General features: G+C 39.9%; 1 protein-coding gene across 5 annotated transcripts in view; it reads left to right on the top strand.

Annotated features, from left to right (window-relative positions):
- The first annotated feature begins 2927 nt into the window (after positions 1 to 2927).
- The window catches only part of FUT9 (fucosyltransferase 9), a 215337-nt gene continuing 196113 nt past the window's right edge, over positions 2928 to 22151 (top strand). For 3 of the 5 annotated variants that reach the window (XM_058734740.1, XM_058734737.1, XM_058734741.1), the window contains exon 1: positions 2928 to 3402. The gene's annotated coding sequence lies outside the window, so the exon portion shown is untranslated. The remainder of the gene's footprint in view (positions 3403 to 22151) is intronic. The other 2 variants (XM_058734739.1, XM_058734738.1) reach the window with 1 other exon arrangement.

Below are 22151 nucleotides of genomic sequence, written 5' to 3' on the forward strand. Positions count from 1 at the left end.
GGTACATATATGATTTTTCAGAAGTCTCCACAACCTCAAAGACATTTATTACTCTCCATTTTCCCCCACCAATAATAGCAAATGTTTATTTTTAAAAGTTAGGGCTCATCAAAACTTTCACTGGCCTGAAAAAATTCTACTGTTGCCTTTTACTACAACAAATATTATTTTTTTCTGCCAACGCTTCTTTCTCTTTTTTCAACAACTGATGTAAGAACTGGCTACAAACAAAGCCAAATAATCTGTATTGCTTTATCCCCAATCTTGTTAATGCCTACAATTTAACTAATAAATATTTCTTCTTTGGGCTTGAAATTTATCATCATTATCATCATCATCATTATCATCATCACCAAAAACATCTTTCCTGGTGAAAAAGCACTTTTATTGGATCATTAGACTCTAAGCTTCAAAAGGCCACGGTTACCATCTTTCTTCATTGTGATATCCCCAGGGCCTAACATGGTGCCTGCCTACCAGGGTGCTTACTAAATATATGTATTCAATAGATAGATTAATGGTATTTCTTTTGCTAACCAGCATCTGGTAGTATATTGCAATAATTGCTCAAAGATAGGGTTTTCAATAGATCTGACTTCAGAAAATTGCAATGTAAGAATTTGTTTTCAACTAAGTAAATGCAAAGCGTCGGTGTTTAAAGTGAAGCTTTTTATTTCATTTATTTATTTATTTGGCTTCCTTTGTTGTAAAGAAGAACACAGTGCAACACTAATGCACATGTAGAAGAGGAAAGACATATAAAAGGGGGAGAATGACATGATAGAGGTGAAAAGCAAGTTTTTACCCAGCGTGAGAATCTAAACTGAAATCCAAGTCCTCCAGCAGAAGAAGTGGAAGGCCATTCCATCTTTTATCACCTATTCTTGTCTCTGGTGGGCCAAGTGGTTAGGGATGAAGAGTTAAAAATTTGTCATCTAAATGTCATCCCTTCTTTTTGCTTGGCTTTAAGGCATTTTTGTTTCCATGTTTTGTTTGTTTGTTTTTGTCTTTTTCCAACGGTAAAACAAGACTATACAGACACTGCTATTACAGTTTCATAATCAAGTATAGGAGGAAAATAACAAAAATTCTCAAAGATGAATTACCTTAGTGAAAGAAGGGTAAGGGATATCTTAAACAGGGATGAGAAAATGGAGATTAAATTTTTGGTAACCACTTCCTGCCCAAGTAGCCATGAGGATTTGAAAAATTTACTGCTTATGTCTGCAGTCTAGACACTACTGAGAAATGTTAAAGTCAAATGAGGTGCAGGCCCTCACCCACTATTTTCTTCCTATGGTCTTCTTCAAAGAAGAATAGCATATGGTGAATTTGCATGGTGCAGTGCTGAACATCAGGAGACAGTAACACATGCCTTTCAAAGCTGAGGTATATCAGAAAAGTTTGATGTCTGCTGTTCCCTTAATGAGGAAGTGCTTCTCTCATTCGGATTATTAGGTAGATGTGAAACCAAATATTTTCACTAACAGATGTGTCCCACAGGAAAGATTCTAGAAAGTTGACAATATCCAAACCATCCAGCAATATGTTTCATATAGACATTGTTTTTTCTCATGTGAATGTATATGGGAAACGCTAGAGGTTTTTCCTCATTTTAGGGTATGCCTTATTGCATTAAAAATGTGTCTTTGTATTCCATATACAATTGAGGGTATTGTAATATGGGTACATTTGTTATATAAGACACATTTATGTAAAATAAAGTGCCTGGTTTTCTTATACTACAGGATAAGATGCTTTAGGCTTGTAAAAAATGACTCAACTAACCGAAAGACTACTAAAATTACACACACACACACACACACACACACACACACAATCTAAAACTCTCTTCAGTGTGCTCACGGGGAGTAATTTTATCACGTCAAATGTTATTTGAGGAGAGTTGTACTAGACTTTTCTCTAGTCATACCTTTTACACACATAATTTACTTTGCTCTCTGCCTACCCTCAACTATCACGTGAAGATTATGAAACAGAATTATGGTTCATGGAAATCAAGTCAACAATGTCCCAATTGTTTCATATTTACTAAATGTGTGGATTCACCCCTCTGAGCTTGTGAATATAAAAGGCGCTAAATACAGTATCTATTTTCATGCGAGTCTTTGTAGTTTGCGAATAAACAAGAATGATTCAGTCTAACAGAGCAAAGAAAATCTACAACAGGAAAGCGAGGCCAACACGAGGAGAATTTGGGTAAAAACGAAAAGCTCTGCAGTAGAAAGATTGAGAAATATTTCTACTAAACGTGCTAAGTCGTGTCCCGGTTTTTTAGGACACGGTTTTTTTAGGGGAAAGGGAGGAAAACCAAGACAGAAGATAATGGACTGCCCCCCGTACCCCTTAACAATTACAACCTCCCTAAAAATTGAAAACATGATCCCAGGCAATCAGGTCATAAGACTTCTTTTCTTTCTTTCTTTCTTCTTCTTTTTTTAACCTCTTTAACTAGTCAACCCAGGCGGCAAACAAACACAGCCACCCTTAACCAGCCACAGCTCTGAGGAGCTGGCGACCGCTGCCTGCATTGAGCTCCCTGCCGGCACCTTCTGGTCGGACACCCTGTGCCAAGAAGCTCCCAGGAAGCGAACCGCAGTAGGGGCATGACACAGATGTCATGGATGCACATACGAGAGCATAATCTGACCAGAACGGGGAGACAGCGAGAGCAAAGGCCCGAAGATCCCGGCGGGAGAGCCGCCGCAATGGAGCCGGCGGCGGTGTGTGCGCGCACAGGTGCTTCAGGCCGGTGGCGCGGGGAGCTGTCGCGGCCGCCTCTGGGGCTCAGCGCTCTCACCAGCGCGCAGAAGCCCCGGCTCCAGCCCAGCCTGGGTAACCCCCCGTCTGAGCTACTCGAGGAAGAGCCCAAGGAAAGGGCGCGAAGGGGGAAGGAGGGGAGGGGAGGTGGGGGCGGGGGAGAGAACCATCTCCTCATCTCGCATTTCTCTCCCCCGAGCTCTTCTGGTGGGAACCTTTGCTGAGCTCGTGCGCGCCTCCCGCCCCTCCTCCTCTCCACTCTGGGAGATCATCTCCTCTTCTCCCCTCGCTCGCCCCCCTCTCCCCTCTTTCCCTCCCTCCTTCCCTACCGCGTGCCTCCTCCCCTCCCCCTCGACTCCCTCCCCTCCAGCCGCAACAGCAGTAGCCGCCGCTTCAGCGGAGCCGGAGATGGGCAGAGAGCGCGCGCGGCGCAGCAGCTCCGGATCCACAGCCCTCCCCGCCGGCAGCTCCCTGCGCCCCCGCCGCCGCTGTCGCCGCCTCGGCGTCCCCAGGCTCCAGTCCCGCGCCTAGGACAGCGCCGCCACCGCCGCCCGGCCCTGCCTGCCGCCTGCGCTGCGCAGTCCTCGCGCGCGCCCGGATGGCGCTTCCCTCCCTGGACCGGTGAGTAGCCTGGAGAGCGCGGGGGTCGGGCGCCCGGGCTGGACGCCCAGAGAACACCCCTTGCTTTAGGAGGTACCACAAACCACCTGCTGTGATTCCTCAACCTCGAGGCAGGGAGTCCAGGGAGGGCGCTGCTCCGCGGTCTCCGAGGGGCTGTTTGATTTCAACTCTACCTGCTGGCAACCTGAACCCCCTCTCCCTGCCGGGGACCGCTGCCGGCAGCTCGCGGTCCCGCCTCACCTTCCAGCTGCCGACCCCCCACACTAAGCCTTAGCGTTGGATGGCCCTGACCCTCCCGGTCACCCGACGCGGGGTCTTCTCTGCCCTCAGGGTCCCCGCGTTTCCCTCTTCTGATTTCCCGCTTCTGTCAGCTGGCAAACGCCCCCGTCTGCCACCCTTCACCGGGTCTCGCGCCTGACAAAGCCTTCTCCTCAAAGTCCGCCTCTGACCCACCTTCTCTCCTTTTACAAAGCCTGCCTGGCTCGCGAGCCCCACTGTCCCGCCGTATTCCTTCCAGAGCGAATGGTCCACCGGGTGATTTCTGACCTCATTCCCTCGACACGACGGTGCCTCTTTTCTGTCTGCTTTTCTGACAGTCACCTCCGGGAACTGGCACAGCGCTGATCCTGGCTTGTGTACAGTTACTTTGTTTCTTAGCACCTGGGCTGTTTAGGGTCTGATCTGATCAAGCCTGAAAACAGAAAGACAAAAACCAAAATAAAACACACACACACACACACACACACACATACACACACACACACACACAACCTTTTGCGACTAAACTTTTTTGTTATTGTTGTTCAAAAGAACACACCTATTTACGCTGCTCAAATTTGTTCTGTTCATTTTTAGAGGCTTCTTAGCTGACACGCGGAACGCCTCTATTGTACCTGTTCTCCCGGAACTGGTCTTAGTTCCAGGTTGAGAACCATGCACCTGACTGGGTGATGAATCTTCTTCAGCAACGACCCTATCAGCAACTCTTGAGGATAAGGAGCTTTTCCTTGAAGGAGAGGAGAGTGGCACAAAACTCACCCTTTAAAACCTTTGACTTTGCAATAAGACAGAGCCCTTATTTTTCTTCAGGTTTAATGGCTGAGAGTGGGATATAGTGAGATCAGAAAACGTGTGCTGAAAAGCTCCTGCACGATCTGAGCGCAGGTGTTGTGTAGTATCTTCGAATCCAGTCTTTCTGTAGAAGTTTTCTTAGGGCAGCTGCCCTTTCTTCTGGAACCATGTTTAACGTTTTAGTATCTGTAGTTGGCTTGAGGGAAAACAGAGTTGTGTTCAATGAATGAATATGAGGGAGATGAAGGATTTAAATACTAAAGTTCCCCATGTTTTGAAATCTTAAAAACAAAACTACTCACACACAATTTATGATTCAGTTTTGCAAAGAAGTGATGAAAACATATTAACTTCATCATATTTTACTCTATAGAACTGATGGTCATAGACCTTTGTGCCCTAATTCATGCAGACAAGAGTATTCAGAAATAAATGTCAGAAACTTTAAAAGGTGCCCCATTTGAGTGTGTGGTGTGTGAATATGAACTTCCTGGTAATGTGATCATTATTTTAACTGATTTTGGAGAAATAAAAATGAAATTGGCTTTCTTGCTCTTGTAGTTGATGCAGAGAGATGTTTCCTCACTTAAAACTAGCAAATCTCTGCCTACACAAGAAATAGAAGGGAAAAGTTGAGCAATTATTTAGAGAACTTGTCTAGTGAGGATTGCCTTAAAAGCTTCCCTTACCCAATGTCAACATTTAAAACAAAAATTGTTTTAACTCAAACTGTATCTGAGCCTTTATTTCTCTTTTTCTGTGACATGGGCAGAAATGCAGTGAGAAAGTCACTAACAAGCAATGCTTTTAAGTAATTGTGGAGAGCTGCATCTAAAGTCAGGAGGAGCTATGAGTAATGACTTTACTGTTGGTTTTCTAAATTTAGAAGTTTTGGTTGTTTAAACTTAATGCTCGACTAAGAAGAATATTCAAAAACAAGTTTTAAAACTTACAATTACTACAAATATGCATATGTGGTCATATGAAGTGGAAAGATGGTATATAAGTTATGAGCTGAATCAAAAGGTCATTTTTTTTCCTTTTAATGCTTTTACCATTTTATAACAGTGGATACTTACTGTATGCAACGTGTCCAACAACACTGAATCTGTATTGGAAAAGATACACCCAGTTGAATGCAAAGGAAAGCAAGGAACAATGATGACTTTGATCAGTTATTGTCCAAAATTGTATAAATGTTAGGTTCAAGTGATATATGCTAACATAATTCTAATTAATGTCAAATTCTAAACAATATCAGAAATGTCTCCACACACCTTTTGTGTGGATAAATGCTTATTTATATACATGCAATATTAAAATGGTCTCAGAATTGGCTATGAAAATGCAAGTAATTAATCTGCCATACATTCTGGCAGGAATTTCAGGAACTCTTGATTAACTGGAACTCAGGATCTGCCTAAATTTCAAGTCATTGTCATTTTTAATATTTTGCAAAACACCTAAATCTAACACTTGGGGAAACAAGGCATACCAATATTTGAATGGCACACCTTTCAATATCATTAAGTTGTATCTTCTAGTGCTCACAATTATGTGCCACCTAGAGGATGGGATAGGTCTATAGTAAATGTTTACAATGGTAAAGAGAAATTAAAAAATTGGTATTAAGAAATTTAAAACTGCGGAAATGATATAGATTATTTCACCAATAGATTGTATTATTTGAATGCTCTATGTGAAACCATTTTTTGGCCTTGTGTAGTGTGTGTGGGGTTGTGTTGAGGAAGAGAAAGCATGCAAGTAGGGAGAGAGAAAGGATAAAAATCTAAGGATTCTTGTTTAAATTCTTTACTCAAGTAAAGGTAACTAAATACAGGTTCTGTTATTTTGGTATTTGGGATAATAGCTTTTTTCCAACTTGGATTTTAAGAAATGTTTCCTTAATTACAGCAATAACAATTCCCCCCCCCTTTTTTTTTAATGAAGTGGCTCATCTATTTTATTCAGTAAAACCTGGGGATTATAGCCAAACTGTTTTATGTCAACTAATTGACCTAAATAATATTTTAGACAAATTTAAAAACAAACCTTGAAATAAGGAAAACACAAATGTTCACACACCTAAAATTATATTAAATAAAGAGCCAAGTGCTTTCTTTAGTGTTCTATGAAGGATAGAAGATTCCATTGAGGGATAACTACATAAAATATTTTTATAGCTTAATATATATCTCTTATATTTTTCTGTTTATATACCCATATATATTCAATTTTTATGGATTTTTGCATTTTTATTTATAATTCACAAAGATCTGCATATCATTAAATGCCTCAAATTTTATGAATTCAAAATAATCCTCATATTTTATTTGTACATATCAAATTATTACATCAATGTTTACATATGGCTGTTTTCCATCTTTATTCCATAGGGGAAGGAATATTTAACCAAAAATTCTCAAACAACAAATAAGCAAAATGAATATTTCGAAACTAGCATGATGATTTAACCAGAGTTTAATAATGCTTTCAAAGTGATACTCTCATAAGATCAATGAAACAATTGAAATTCTTGCAGAAAAGAAACATTTAGATTCTGTGATTTAACATGTGACTGTGTGAAATTCATTTTTATTCATGTAGCTGCAAAGAGAATGTTTGGCATTTTTAAGGGAAGGAAACACAGACTTTAGATATCAATTGGAGGATGTAGAGGGCACTCCATTCTCATCATTTTACTATACCTTACCCAAGGTTTTTAAATAGTTAATAGGAACAGAATTAGAATCCAGGTCTCCTGACCCCATGCTGTAAATCTTTCTATAAAATAAAAATCAATTTTCCCTCTGATTTTATTTTAAGGTTATCAGGGAAAAACCAGTTTGAGTATTAAAGAACACTGAAAGTTGTGAAATGAAAGTCTGTGCTTCTTCAGGGAATGCCCAGTCCTGTGACCATCACAGTTGAAAGTAATATTTTTCTGCTCAGTCTTTTCCACCTTCAGGTTAAAGCTTGGGAAGTGTTTTGAAAATTTAACTGTTATTGGTTCACATAAAAACATTTTAACATTTTTGCTTAATTTTCATCATAAATTCTACACCCATAAGATTTCTTTAATTTCCTGGATACTTCCCTTTTAACTTTTAATAGATAGTTCATTGAAAAATATTCCTAAAAACAGATTTTGGTTTCCCTAAGTAAAACAGGTGAAATAAACATGTAGTTTCATCTCTCCGTATATTCAGTCTTTTTTTTTCTCTTTTTTTTAATTTAATTTAATTTTATTTTTTTTTAATATATGAAATTTACTGTCAAATTGGTTTCCATACAACACCCAGTGCTCATCCCAAAAGGTGCCCTCCTCATTACCCATCACCCACCCTGCCCTCCCTCCCACCCCCCATCAACCCTCAGTTTGTTCTCAGTTTTTAACACTCTCTTATGCTTTGGCTCTCTCCCACTCTAACCTCTTTTTTTTTTTTCCTTCCCCTCCCCCATGGGTTTCTGTTACGTTTCTCAGGATCCACATAAGAGTGAAACCATATGGTATCTGTCTTTCTCTGTATGGCTTATTTCACTTAGCATCACTCTCCAGTTCCATCCACGTTGCTACAAAAGGCCATATTTCATTCTTTCTCATTGCCACGTAGTATTCCATTGTGTATATAAACCACAATTTCATTATCCATTCATCAGTTGATGGACATTTAGGCTCTTTCCATAATTTGGCTATTGTTGAGAGTGCTGCTATAAACATTGGGGTACAAGTGCCCCTATGCATCAGTACTCCTGTATCCCTTGGATAAATTCCTAGCAGTGCTATTGCTGGGTCATAGGGTAGGTCTATTTTTAATTTTCTGAGGAACCTCCACACTGCTTTCCAGAGCGGCTGCACCAATTTGCATTCCCACCAACAGTGCAAGAGGGTTCCCGTTTCTCCACATCCTCTCCAGCATCTATAGTCTCCTGATTTCTTCATTTTGGCCACTCTGGCTGGCGTGAGGTGGTATCTGAGTGTGGTTTTGATTTGTATTTCCCTGATAAGGAGCGACGTTGAGCATCTTTTCATGTGCCTGTTGGCCATCCGGATGTCTTCTTTAGAGAAGTGTCTATTCATGTTTTCTGCCCATTTCTTCACTGGGTTATTTGTTTTTCGGGTGTGGAGTTTGATGAGCTCTTTATAGATTTTGGATACTAGCCCTTTGTCCGATGTGTCATTTGCAAATATCTTTTCCCATTCTGTTGGTTGCCTTTTAGTTTTGTTGGTTGTTTCCTTTGCTGTGCAGAAGCTTTTTATCTTCATAAGGTCCCAGTAATTCATTTTTGCTTTTAATTCCCTTGCCTTTGGGGATGTGCCGAGTAAGAGATTGCTACGGCTGAGGTCAGAGAGGTCTTTTCCTGCTTTCTCCTCTAAGGTTTTGATGGTTTCCTGTCTCACATTCAGGTCCTTTATCCATTTTGAGTTCATTTTTGTGAATGGTGTGAGAAAGTGGTCTAGTTTCAACCTTCTGCATGTTGCTGTCCAGTTCTCCCAGCACCATTTGTTAAAGAGACTGTCTTTTTTCCATTGGATGTTCTTTCTTGCTTTGTCAAAGATGAGTTGGCCATACGTTTGTGGGTCTAGCTCTGGGGTTTCTATTATATTCCATTGGTCTCTGTGTCTGTTTTTGTGCCAATACCATGCTGTCTTGATGATGACAGCTTTGTAGTGGAGGCAAAAGTCTGGGATTGTGATGCCTCCTGCTTTGGTCTTCTTCAAAATTACTTTGGCTATTCGGGGCCTTTTGTGGTTCCATATGAATTTTAGGATTGCTTGTTCTAGTTTCGAGAAGAATGCTGGTGCAATTTTGATTGGGATTGCATTGAATGTGTAGATAGCTTTGGGTAGTATTGACATTTGACAATATTTATTCTTCCAATCCATGAGCAGGGAATGTCTTTCCATTTCTTTATATCTTCTTCAATTACCTGCATAAGCTCTCTATAGTTTTCAGCATACAGATCTTTTACATCTTTGGTTAGATTTATTCCTAGGTATTTTATGCTTCTTGGTGCAATTGTGAATGGGATCAGTTTCTTTATTTGTCTTTCTGTTGCTTCATTGTTAGTGTATAAGAATGCAACTGATTTCTGTACATTGATTTTGTATCCTGCAACTTTGCTGAATTCATGTATCAGTTCTAGCAGACTTTTGGTGGAGTCTATCGGATTTTCCACGTATAATGTCATGTCATCTGCAAAAAGCGAAAGCTTGACTTCATCTTTGCCAATTTTGATGCCTTTGATTTCCTTTTGTTGTCTGATTGCTGATGCCAGAACTTCCAGCACTATATTAAACAACAGCGGTGAGAGTGGGCATCCCTGTTGTGTTCCTGATCTCAGGGAAAAAGCTCTCAGTTTTTCCCCGTTGAGGATGATGTTAGCTGTGGGCTTTTCATAAATGGCTTTTATGATCTTTAAGTATGTTCCTTCTATCCCGACTTTCTCCAGGGTTTTTATTAAGAAAGGGTGCTGGATTTTGTCAAAGGCCTTTTCTACATCGATTGACAGGATCATATGGTTCTTCTCTTTTTTTTTGTTAATGTGATGTATCACGTTGATCGATTTGCGAATGTTGAACCAGCCCTGCATCCCAGGAATGAATCCCACTTGATCATGGTGAATAATTCTTTTTATATGCTGTTGAATTCGATTTGCTAGTATCTTATTGAGAATTTTTGCATCCATATTCATCAGGGATATTGGCCTGTAGTTCTCTTTTTTTACTGGGTCTCTGTCTGGTTTAGGAATCAAAGTAATACTGGCTTCATAGAATGAGTCTGGAAGTTTTCCTTCCCTTTCTATTTCTTGGAATAGCTTGAGAAGGATAGGTATTATCTCTGCTTAAACGTCTGGTAGAACTCCCCTGGGAAGCCATCTGGTCCTGGACTCTTATTTGTTGGGAGATTTTTGATAACCGATTCAATTTCTTCGCTGGTTATGGGTCTGTTCAAGCTTTCTATTTCCTCCTGATTGAGTTTTGGAAGAGTGTGGGTGTTTAGGAATTTGTCCATTGCTTCCAGGTTGTCCAATTTGTTGGCATATAATTTTTCATAGTATTCCCTGATAATTGTTTGTATCTCTGAGGGATTGGTTGTAATCATTCCATTTTCATTCATGATTTTATCTATTTGGGTCATCTCCCTTTTCTTTTTGAGAAGCCTGGCTAGAGGTTTGTCAATTTTGTTTATTTTTTCAAAAAACCAACTCTTGGTTTCGTTGATCTGCTCTACAGTTTGTTTAGATTCTATATTGTTTATTTCTGCTCTGATCTTTATGATTTCTCTTCTTCTGCTGGGTTTAGGCTGCCTTTGCTGTTCTGCTTCTATTTCCTTTAGGTGTGCTGTTAGATTTTGTATTTGGGATTTTTCTTGTTTCTTGAGATAGGCCTGGATTGCAATGTATTTTCCTCTCAGGACTGCCTTCGCTGCGTCCCAAAGCGTTTGGATTGTTGTATTTTCATTTTCGTTTGTTTCCATATATTTTTTAATTTCTTCTCTAATTGCCTGGTTGACCCACTCGTTCGTTAGTAGGGTGTTCTTTAACCTCCATGCTTTTGGAGGTTTTCCAGACTTTTTCCTGTGGTTGATTTCAAGCTTCATAGCATTGTGGTCTGAAAGTATGCATGGTATAATTTCAATTCTTGTAAACTTATGAAGGGCTGTTTTGTGACCCAGTATATGATCTATCTTGGAGAATGTTCCGTGTGCAGTTGAGAAGAAAGTATATTCTGTTGCTTTGGGATGCAGAGTTCTAAATATATCTGTCAAGTCCATCTGATCCAATGTATCATTCAGGGCCCTTGTTTCTTTATTGACCGTGTGTCTAGATGATCTATCCATTTCTGTAAGTGGGGTGTTAAAGTCCCCTGCAATGACCACATTCTTATCAATAAGGTTGCTTATGTTTATGAGTAATTGTTTTATATATCTGGGGGCTCCGGTATTTGGCACATAGACATTTATAATTGTTAGCTCTTCCTGATGGATAGACCCTGTAATTATTATATAATGCCCTTCTTCATCTCTTGTTACAGCCTTTAATTTAAAGTCTAGTTTGTCTGATATAAGTATAGCTACTCCAGCTTTCTTTTGGCTTCCAGTAGCATGATAAATAGTTCTCCATCCCCTCACTCTCAATCTAAAGGTGTCCTCAGATCTAAAATGAGTCTCTTGTAGACAGCAAATAGATGGGTCTTGTTTTTTTATCCATTCTGATACCCTATGTTGGTTGGCGCATTTAATCCATTTACATTCAGTGTTATTATAGAAAGATACGGGTTTAGAGTCATTGTGATGTCTGTATGTTTTATGCTTGTAATGATGTCTCTGGTACTTTGTCTCACAGGATCCCCCTTAGGATCTCTTGTAGGGCTGGTTTCATGGTGACAAATTCCTTCAGTTTTTGTTTGTTTGGGAAAACCTTTATCTCTCCTTCTATTCTAAATGACAGACTTGCTGGATAAAGGATTCTCGGCTGCATATTTTTTATGTTTGGCACACTGAAGATATCGTGCCAAGCCTTTCTGGCCTGCCAAGTTTCAAAGGAGAGATCAGTCACGAGTCTTATAGGTCTCCCTTTATATGTGAGGGCACGTTTATCCCTTGCTGCTTTCAAAATTTTCTCTTTATCCTTGTATTTTGCCAGTTTCACTATGATATGTCGTGCAGAAGATCGATTCAAGTTACATCTGAAGGGAGTTCTCTGTGCCTCTTGGATTTCAATGCCTTTTTCCTTCCCCAGTTCAGGGAAGTTCTCAGCTATAATTTCTTCAAGTACCCCTTCAGCACCTTTCCCTCTCTCTTCCTCCTCTGGGATACCAATTATGCGTATATTATTTCTTTTTAGTGTATCACTTAGTTCTCTAATTTTCCCCTCATACTCCTGGATTTTTTTTATCTCTCTTTCTTTCAGCTTCCTCTTTCTCCATAACTTTATCTTCTAGTTCACCTATTCTCTCCTCTGCCTCTTCAATCCGAGCCGTGGTGGTTTCCATTTTGTTTTGCATTTCGTTTAAAGCGTTTTTCAGCTCCTCGTGACTGTTCCTTAGTCCCTTGATCTCTGTGGCAAGAGATTCTCTGCTGTCCTGTATACTGTTTTCAAGCCCAGCAATTAATTTTATGACTATTATTCTAAATTCACTTTCTGTTATATTATTTAAATCCTTTTTGATCAGTTCATTAGCTGTTGTTTTTTCCTGGAGAATCTTCTGAGGGGAATTCTTCCGTTTGGTCATTTTGGATAGTCCCTGGAGTGGTGAGGACCCGCAGGGCACTTCCCCTGTGGTGTGGTGTATAACTGGAGTTGGTGGGTGGGGCCACAGTCCGACCTGATGTCTGCCCCCAGCCTACCGCTGGGGCCACATTCAGACTGGTGTGTGCCTTCTCTTCCCCTCTCCTAGGGGCGGGATTCACTGTGGAGTGGCGTGGCCCGTCTGGGCTACTCGCACACTGCCAGGCTTGTGGTGCTGGGGATCTGGCGTATTAGCTGGGGTGGGTAGGCAAGGTGCACGGGGGCAGGAGGGGCAGGCTTAGCTCGCTTCTCCTTAGGCGATCCACTTCAGGAGTGGCCCTGTGGCAGCGGGAGGGAGTCAGATCCGCTGCTGGAGGTTTGGCTCCGCAGAAGCACAGAGTTGGGTGTTTGCGCAGAGCGAGCAAGTTCCCTGGCAGGAACTGGTTCTCTTTGGGATTTTGGCTGGGGATGGGCGGGGGATGTTCCCCGCCAAGCTGAGCTCTGCCGTCCGGGGGCTCAGCAGCTCTCCCTCCCTTTGTCCTCCAGCCTTCCCGCTTTCTGAGCAGAGCTGTTAACTTATGACCTCCCAGACGCTAAGTTGCGCTTGCTGTCGGAACACAATCCGTCCGGCCCCTCCGCTTTTGCCAGCCAGACTCGGGGGCTCTGCTTGGCTGGTGAGCCGCCCCTCCGCCCCGGCTGCCTCCCGCCAGTCCGTGGAGCGTGCACTGCCTCGCCGCCCTTCCTACCCTTTTCCGTGGGCCTCTCGTCTGCGCTTGGCTCCGGAGACTCCGTTCTGCTGATCCTCTGGCGGTTTTCTGGGTTATTTAGGCAGGTGTAGGTGGAATCTAAGTGATCAGCAGGACGCGCGGTGAGCCCAGCGTCCTCCTACGCCGCCATCTTCCGGAACTCCATATTCAGTCTTTTTGTGATCACAGAGAAGGTTTATGTATCCGCACACAAACTTTTTGTGTTTGTTTTGTTTTGTTTTGTTTTGTCACTCTAGCCTGTGAATAGTTCAGATGGTCAGGGAAGATAAATTTGTTTCACAAAGTTGTAAGCCTGCAACTGAAAATCCTAGCACTTTTATCTTTCTCGCCACTGATCAGACAGATCAGTGAAAATAAATGACTAAATCAATGGGAAACCATCATCATTACTGGGTAAAAGATAAACTTTCAAATGTATTCTTGGTGATGGTGCCTTATCGGTGCTGTCTCACCTAGGAAGAGCAACATGGTAATATAGATTGATTTCTCAATGACATTATATGGAAGAATACCGTGTTGTCTACGTGTGCCTGGGTTAATTGAAGTTCCAAGAATCTGTGATTTCGGACTGCTGTGTGTCTGGTTCAGAAGCTGAGGGGAGGGGCACCTGGGTTGCTCAGTCGGTTAAGCCTGCTCCAACTCTTGATTTCAGGGTTCGTGGGTTCGAGCCCCACACTGGGTTCTGTGCTGACAGTGTGGAGCCTGTTGGGGATTCTCTCTGTCTGTCTCTCACTCTCTCTCTCTCTCTGCCCCTCCTCAGCTCATGTGCACGTGCATTCTCTCTCTCTCTCTCAAAATAAATAAACTTAAAAAAAAAAAAGCTGAGGGGGAAAGCCTTGTCTTAGAAAATGGCCTTCTTTAAACCAACTAAGACATGGATTTAACTGAAAAGAATGACTACATTTCTAAGGCTCCCATAACCTAATTTCTTTGGAATATAGTTCAGCCTCCACTTATTGAGGGCCTACTGCATGGGAAGAACTGAAGTCATAACTACAGACACAGGACGAATGTGATATAGGTCCTGCCCTCAATCAACTTACAGTATAACTGGAGAGACAGATAAGAACAAACAGAAAAAAGAGCAATAGGACACCAGCTAGCCTTAACCTACGATATCCACCATGTTACTGAACAAGGATGTCCAAAGAAAAGAAATCAAAAAGACTATACTTAGTCTTAATATGCCTTGCTAAAATTGATGGAGGTTTGCCATGACTAAGTCTTGGCAAAAAAATAATCTATGTTCTTAAAAAAGCATATGTTTTCATTGCTTCCCATATTAATTTTAACTCTGACAAAGATGCTTGCGTATTATTAAGAACAAATATAGATGGTCCCATACTAATGAAGCCAATGGTTGATTCAGTCTTCATAGGTCAATGGGTAAGTTTTTAAAGGAAATGTAACTGAATATACACTTTTAACATAAGTCTGAAATACCAAGTTTGTCTTTTAAGAAACCTAAATCTTCAAGGAAAATTCTATGGGAAATGTACAAAAGAGGAAAGAAATGGAGATAGTGATCAATATATGTAATATCTATGCAACAATGAACATTTACAAACTGCTTTAGCAAAATATATTTAAATTTAAAGAGGTAATTTTAAGTTTCTGTATCCTATTTACTCTAATAATGAACATTTATTGAGCAGGTATGGCTGTGTGATAGAAAGGGACATAGGGCTGTTAGTGATAATGATGGCTTTGTGCTTTGACCTGTAGGAGACAACTGGCTGTTTCAATAGCTAATTCCTGCTGACTTTAGAGACCCATAAAAGGTCTGAGATTTTACTCTCTAAATTAAGCATGAATAATTGATACTAGAACTTGTTTTGGAGGGACTACATGAGGGCAGTCAATTTAACTTGTCCTATTTGTCCACATCAATAGCTGGCATTTGTCTGACCCACTGAATGGCTAAGCAATACTTACAGAAATAGGAGTGGAAAAAACATCCAGAGGTGTTGACAGGTATTTACATGGAAAATTCAGAAACTGGGGCCATCCCTTGCTGTTTCTAATACATTTTTTTGCCAAGATTAAGGGGAATAGATCAAACCATAGATCAAATCATGGTCAGAGCTGTCTGGCGGGGAATGGCAGATTCAGCAGTGTTAAATTTAAGACCCTTGTAACAGTTTGGGAGAGCCATTTTTTCATGTAAAACAGAGATGCCACAGGAGCCAGGCAAGCTGGGAGCTTGAATATACCATTACCATTTCCATTTGATAAATGAGGTCTACAGAACCCTGTCTCACATTGTTAGTCATTGAGTGTGAGTTGACTCACCCCAAAATGATATGTTCCCTGCATGATAGGGAGGTGACCAGTCCAAAGCATCAAGGGACACTTGCGAGTAGAGGCTGTCTGCCTTTTCCAGAGGCTTTTGTCAGCAATATTGTTAGTCACAGAGGCCTGCATTTCACAGATTTATTAGGAATGTGGGACACCAAATGTAGAGACTATGCCACAGCTTACTTGACAACTTCCAACACAGAGTATGGGCTAGGACCTCAGTCAAAGGATGCCAATTTTTGGATTAGCTGATATGAAAGTCCAAGTAAAATATCCAAGTGAGTTACATACTGTCTCCAGTACCCACAGATTCTAGTAAAATGCTGGGCACCTTTTTTGTTGGCTGGAGTTGAATAGACTAGCGGTTTTTCTTTGACTGCCAGATGGATTAAATAATACAAATCTGCCCATATAGTCCCAAGAAACCTTATTTGATAAGCAGAGTCCTGAATTCTGTCAGGGTTTATCAGTCACTTTAATTTGTGTGTGTGTGTGTGTGTGTGTGTGTGTGTGTATGAAAACACCACAGTCAAGACATTGCTGATGGAAGCTTCTGACTTTGTCATAAACAGGATATCATTATGTAGTTAAAGTTTTGTGCAGTGGAGGCTAGAGGCATTCATACTGCCAACCTACTGATGGCAAATGGCAGAGGAATTCAGCTACCCCTGGAGATAAGCTGTTGTAACTTGGGGAGTTACTGCAAATGTATATCCATGGTCATGACACATGAATATGAGTTTATCATTGTCCTTGGGGGCCAACAGGATACAAAAGAAGGCATTGACACAGTCCAGTGTAGTATAGAAATTGTTTAGTCTGTGCAATGAATTCAGTTACATGAACAGTTAGGGATAATCCATTCTGAGCTTCCAGTTCTGTCTTTTTCATTATTCATATTGAGCTGTTCTGTTAAGATATTGCATCTTGTACTACCCATGTGGTCTTCAGGTGTGTAATCAGAGCTGTGATTTCCTTTTCTTGTCCTGGGATTTTATACTGGTTTTGTTGGTGGACCATCTGGGAAGAAACAGAAAGAAGACTAGAAAGTGATTTGCATGTTCTATTAACACTTCTCTACATGTGGCCTTACCCAACTGTAGTAATCTTCTCAGGCACTTAATGGGTGATGAAATATAAGCATTTAACACATTAATTTTTACCATACAGTCAAAGGTAAAAACAACAAAATAGCACATTAAGTTGGCCACAAAGTTTCTATTCACAAGGTCATGTTAGCTTTCCTTTTCCATTGAACTCTGCTTTAATGCCATTAGCTAGATCTGACTATTCTATAGATCCAGGTGAGAAAGTGACTTGAGTATTCACATCCAACACATCTGTAAAAGTTTGATTCCCCCTTCCACTTGAAATTTCTAGCATACTCTGTTGGATATATATGTATCAGGTAGGGATAAGGATACCTTGACTTCTAATTATGTCTCACTTTATTTATTTATTTGTTGGTTTGTTTAATTTTTGTTTGATTTATTTTTTTAAATTTACATCCAAGTTAGTTAGCATATAGTGCAACAATGATTTCAGGAGTAGATTCCTTAATGCCCCTTACCCATTTAGCCCATCCCCCCTCCTGCAACCCCTCCAGTAACCCCCTGTTTGTTCTCCATATTTGAGACTCTTCAATGTTTTTGTCTTCCTCCCTGTTTTTATATTATTTTTGCTTCTCTTCCCTTATGTTCATCTGTTTTGTATCCTAATCCTCATATAAGTGAAGTCATATGATATTTGTATTTCTTTGACTCACTAATTTCACTTAGCATAATACCCTCCAGTTCCATCCACATAGTTGCAAATGGCAAGATTTCATCCTTTTTGATTGTCGAGTAATACTGCATTGTGTATATATATATATATATATATATATATATATATATACCGCATTTTCTTTATCCATTCATCCATCGATGGACATTTGGGCTCTTTCCATACTTTGGCTATTGTTGATAGTGCTGCTATAAACACTGGGATGCATGTGTCCCTTTGAAACAGCACTCCTGTATCCCTTGGATAAATACCTAGTAGTGCAATTGCTGGGTCATAGGGTAGTTCTGTTTTTATTTTATGTCTCACTTTAAATCATAGGTCAAAGTAGAGGGGCAGAGAGGAATCAGGGAACAGGAATGGAGAGAGACTTCATGTGTATTTTCAGTTTCAAATGATGTGGCAATAGCTTATGGCATAACCAAATGAACTTTGAATATTTTTGGTCCATTCAATACTCTGTATGTGGGGGAGTAAGGCCCTTACAGCTGATATGAGGCCCTCAAGGCTGTGTGGCTGACCAACATCATCTATTTCAGCCTTGGAAATCCCTGGATTCAGAAACCATAACCACACAGAATTTTTTTGCTAGTCAATCTCTGACTCAGTCTTGGCTCACAGACTGGTGACCCTCTTTAAGGACTCCATATTAATTTGGGGAATTAGCTGCCCCATTGTCTAGAAAGCATCTCTAAACTTTTAATGGTTTTAACATTGGGGCTGAGTTTTAACATAAGGGAATGGCTTTCCTTAACAGTGGTGGAGACTTCAAGAATTTATCTAGATTTCTTTGGATCTCTTTCTAATTCTCTTTCTAATTCTTCATCAGAATTCTAAACTCAATCCAGGACAGTAAGAGTTCAGATACTGGTCAAAGCCTCATTTATGGTTTCCCAAAGGAGTTTTTCTATCTTTGCAAAATCTCCCCAAGAAAGTTAAAACTCCCTTATAGCAACCAGCACTCCCTGTAAAACAAACAAACAAACAAATAAACAACAACAACAAATAACTGAGTGATTTTACTGTTACTCCAAATGAATCTATTTAGCCTGATAGAATGAAGGAGAGGTATAGCCATAAGACAACCATTATTCCTTAATAAACAATGTGTTCCATGCCTTCTTCTTTCTCATGTGAACCAATGTTCTAATGATTCACTTGGGTTCTGTTATGGCATTCTCCCTTTCATACTCAATGTATGTGTTCATACCTGAAATAGGAGGCAACTCTCTGCCTATCCAGTACAAATCTTAATCTTAATGTTAGCTGTAACTTGTGCCACAGATCAGAGGCTGGCCACCAGATTGTCAAGAAAGTCCTTCCACCTTGAGGAGAATTAACAACAGAACAGCATTTGGAATCTGTATTTTAACCTATTTCCTGTTACTTAGCTTACCCGACCTCCCTTATTCTTCTTGATTAACAAGCAAAAAAAGTGGATGACCATTATTGCCCAGTTGATTATATAATTTACTACTGATTCCCACAGTCTTCCTTCAAATCCCATTAATGGACCTGCAAGGCCCTCATCCTTCCTTTTCAAGGAAAAAAAAGCCTTGTCTCTGTCAACATCCCATCCTTACTACCAAAATTATCAAAAACCCTGAAGAGTTTGAGATACTACTCTGCATTTAAACTGACCTGAGAACCTGCCACAGATTCATGGATGCTGGCAGAAGACATTAGGGTCAGAGATAAAGGACAATTTATTATTCACAGCAATAGCAGTAGCAAGGGTTTCAGCATTTTTGCAATAGTTCCCTAAGCTCTAGTTTCCACAAGGCAACACCAAGGAGACCAGAGTTAAACATTTCAAGAAAGGGATCCTGAACTTAAGGAATGCAAAACCTTGATAATGGATAATAAGTAAGTCTCCTTTTACTCTAGAAAGAGATACCAGTACTATCTTCTGAGGTTATTTGCTCTACAAACATCCTTTAAAAGAAGTTCAGGGGGTGCCTGGATGGCTCATGAACAGCAGACTCTGGATTTTGGCTCAGGTCATGATCTCATGGTTTGTGAGATTGAGCCCCGTGTCAGACTCTGTGCTGAGCATGGAGCCTGCTTGGGATTCACTCTCTCCCTCTCTCTCTGCCCCACCCTCGCTCATGCTCTTTCTCTCTCTCAAAGATAAATAAATAAACATTAAAAAAAGTTGAGAACAAAAAGAAACCAGTGCTTCTTTCATAAGATGTGCAGAAATGTGATAGACCCATGGGAAATTGTCTCCTAACGATGACAGATGATTTCAATAAGTGCTTGTTTTGATATGCTCTTTATCTATGGTATGATATATATATTCATCCTTGCTACTTCCTAATGATCTAATGCTTTAAACATGTACAATCTGAGACTGATGAATCTCTCACTAAGACAGAAATTAAGAAGGAAAATTTAAAGCAATATATTGTATTTCAAGTGTAACATTAGACTGTTAATTAGTTGCTACTGAATATTTGGGTTATGGTCTATAGACTGTAGTTATATAATAGAGGACAGATTTAAAGATTGAGCATTTCTATGTAGGAAGTTAAAACTTGAGTCCAAACCACAGGATATAAGAAATGTCTATTTTATGTAATTATAGTAGATTATAAATAAAAACCATTAAACAAAAATGGGGTATATGCATGTTTCCCACAGCCTTAATGTTCCTCCATTATTTTACAGTTTGAAGGGAGCTTAAACTTTTTCAAATAATCAGCAGAAAAAGGCTTATAGCTATTTTATTTTCCTTAATTGTAGACTGTTTCTTCAAGACTGAGCATAGCTATTATCTTCTCTAATATGCATCTCCCACAACCCACGCTGAGACACATGCCTTTCTCTGTGTTGGTGTAATGCCCAAGCTCATCTGTACCATATTATGACTTTACAACATCACACTGGCATGATATGTTTATATGTGTTTCCCCCCACTGATTTACTCTGAAGCTGCTTTCTTACTAATCTTCAAAATCCTAGTGCCTAGTTCCCCGATTGATGCATGGTGGGCCAATATTTATGCAGGTGAACAAAAGGTAGCAATGCCGATTAACACTGAACTTATCTTTGGATTTTTTAGAAAATTGCCTCCCATAAGGAATAACCGAACCAAAGATATGCAGAATATTTGAGCTGGAATAATCTTTAAGAGTTCTGAATGGCCATTGGTTTGCTGATAGCCATGTTAAATATCCAAATTCCGATGCTTCTTCTGTTTTGTGACATCCTGAAGCATTTACAATTATTTCATATTTAATGTGAAATCTTAAAATTTTGTAGCTTGTATACTTTTAAAAATTGATGAGAGAATCATAAAAATACAATCCAAGCCCTTGTTCAATTATCAAAAGTTTTATCAAAAGTTGATCAATTATCAAAAGTTTCAATTAGCAAAATTATCAATATTATTGATTATATTATCTAGGACAGCTTTCTCTTTTAACCCTCAGTTAGAAATTTCAAAGCCTTTGACTTTTCCCCTTTATCAAAGTGTTAGACTAAGGATGAGCATACCTCCCTTTCACCTTTTGCCCTGATGCACAGGTGCTGTTTTCTTCATTTCTTTGTCATAGTGTTTTTTTACCCCCTGGTGTTCAGACATCTGCTGCCCATGCATGCCAACCTTTGCGTTTTGTATCCCTGCCCCACATCGGCCACTATTGTTATAACCAGTGCTGCCAACTCTGAAATCTGGTGCATTTCTCCCCTGCCTTTTTCTCCAATTTTTCAATTTATTCTGCATCCTATTGCTTACTCATGTTCTAAAAACAAAACACATGAACAAAAGTCTTTCTCCAAGGGTCAGCCACCTTCTGTGCCATGAACTTGAAGAATCAGATGAAATGACGGGCTCTCTGGTTTTTGTTGTGTTTGCTGGTTGTTCATGGGCTGGCTGCAATTTCATTTCAATTCAGGGGCTGTGGTTTTCTGGTTTTGTTCCAGAGCCAATGTGAAAATTTAAGAATTCTAAATTCTGAATTTTGATTAACCAGATTTTTACTATTTTCTTCATACTAAACAGGTCTTTGGTGACCATTTTGTCTCTACAAATGTGCCATGCTACATTAATGAGTACTTCTGAACCAATGAAATATATGTTATTTAGGAAGATAAAACGTTTGGACTGAAATATACACAAGACAGATAAGGTTTTATGGGAAGATGGAAGGAAATGACTTTGGGTTGTTTGGAGCATGACAGTGGCAAGCTTGAACAAACAAAGGAAAATACAAATATATTGAACAATAGAAGAATATGAAAACAATGTAGGGACAAAGCAGCAACGTATAGACTGATAAAAACAAATAATTGTCTATGTTATAATTAGGCTTCTATGGAAACATTGCACTATATAGAGGAAAAGCATATATCTGTCTGTAATCAGACATAACTGGGTTTATATCTCCATCTGACTGTTTACTAGCTGAGACTGAAGTCAAATTTCTTAGTATCTCTATGAATCTTTTTCCCATTATGTAAAAATTTTGCATAATTATTGTGAATGTAGAATTAGATAATATGTAGAAATCCCTAAAACACTGGCACCATAAATTTTCATTCAGAAAGTGCTATGTTTTCTCCATACTTAATAATTTGAAAAGACATAATCAT

Source organism: Neofelis nebulosa, chromosome 6 (genome assembly GCF_028018385.1).
Source record: "Neofelis nebulosa isolate mNeoNeb1 chromosome 6, mNeoNeb1.pri, whole genome shotgun sequence".
In the NCBI taxonomy this organism is placed as follows: domain Eukaryota; kingdom Metazoa; phylum Chordata; class Mammalia; order Carnivora; family Felidae; genus Neofelis; species Neofelis nebulosa.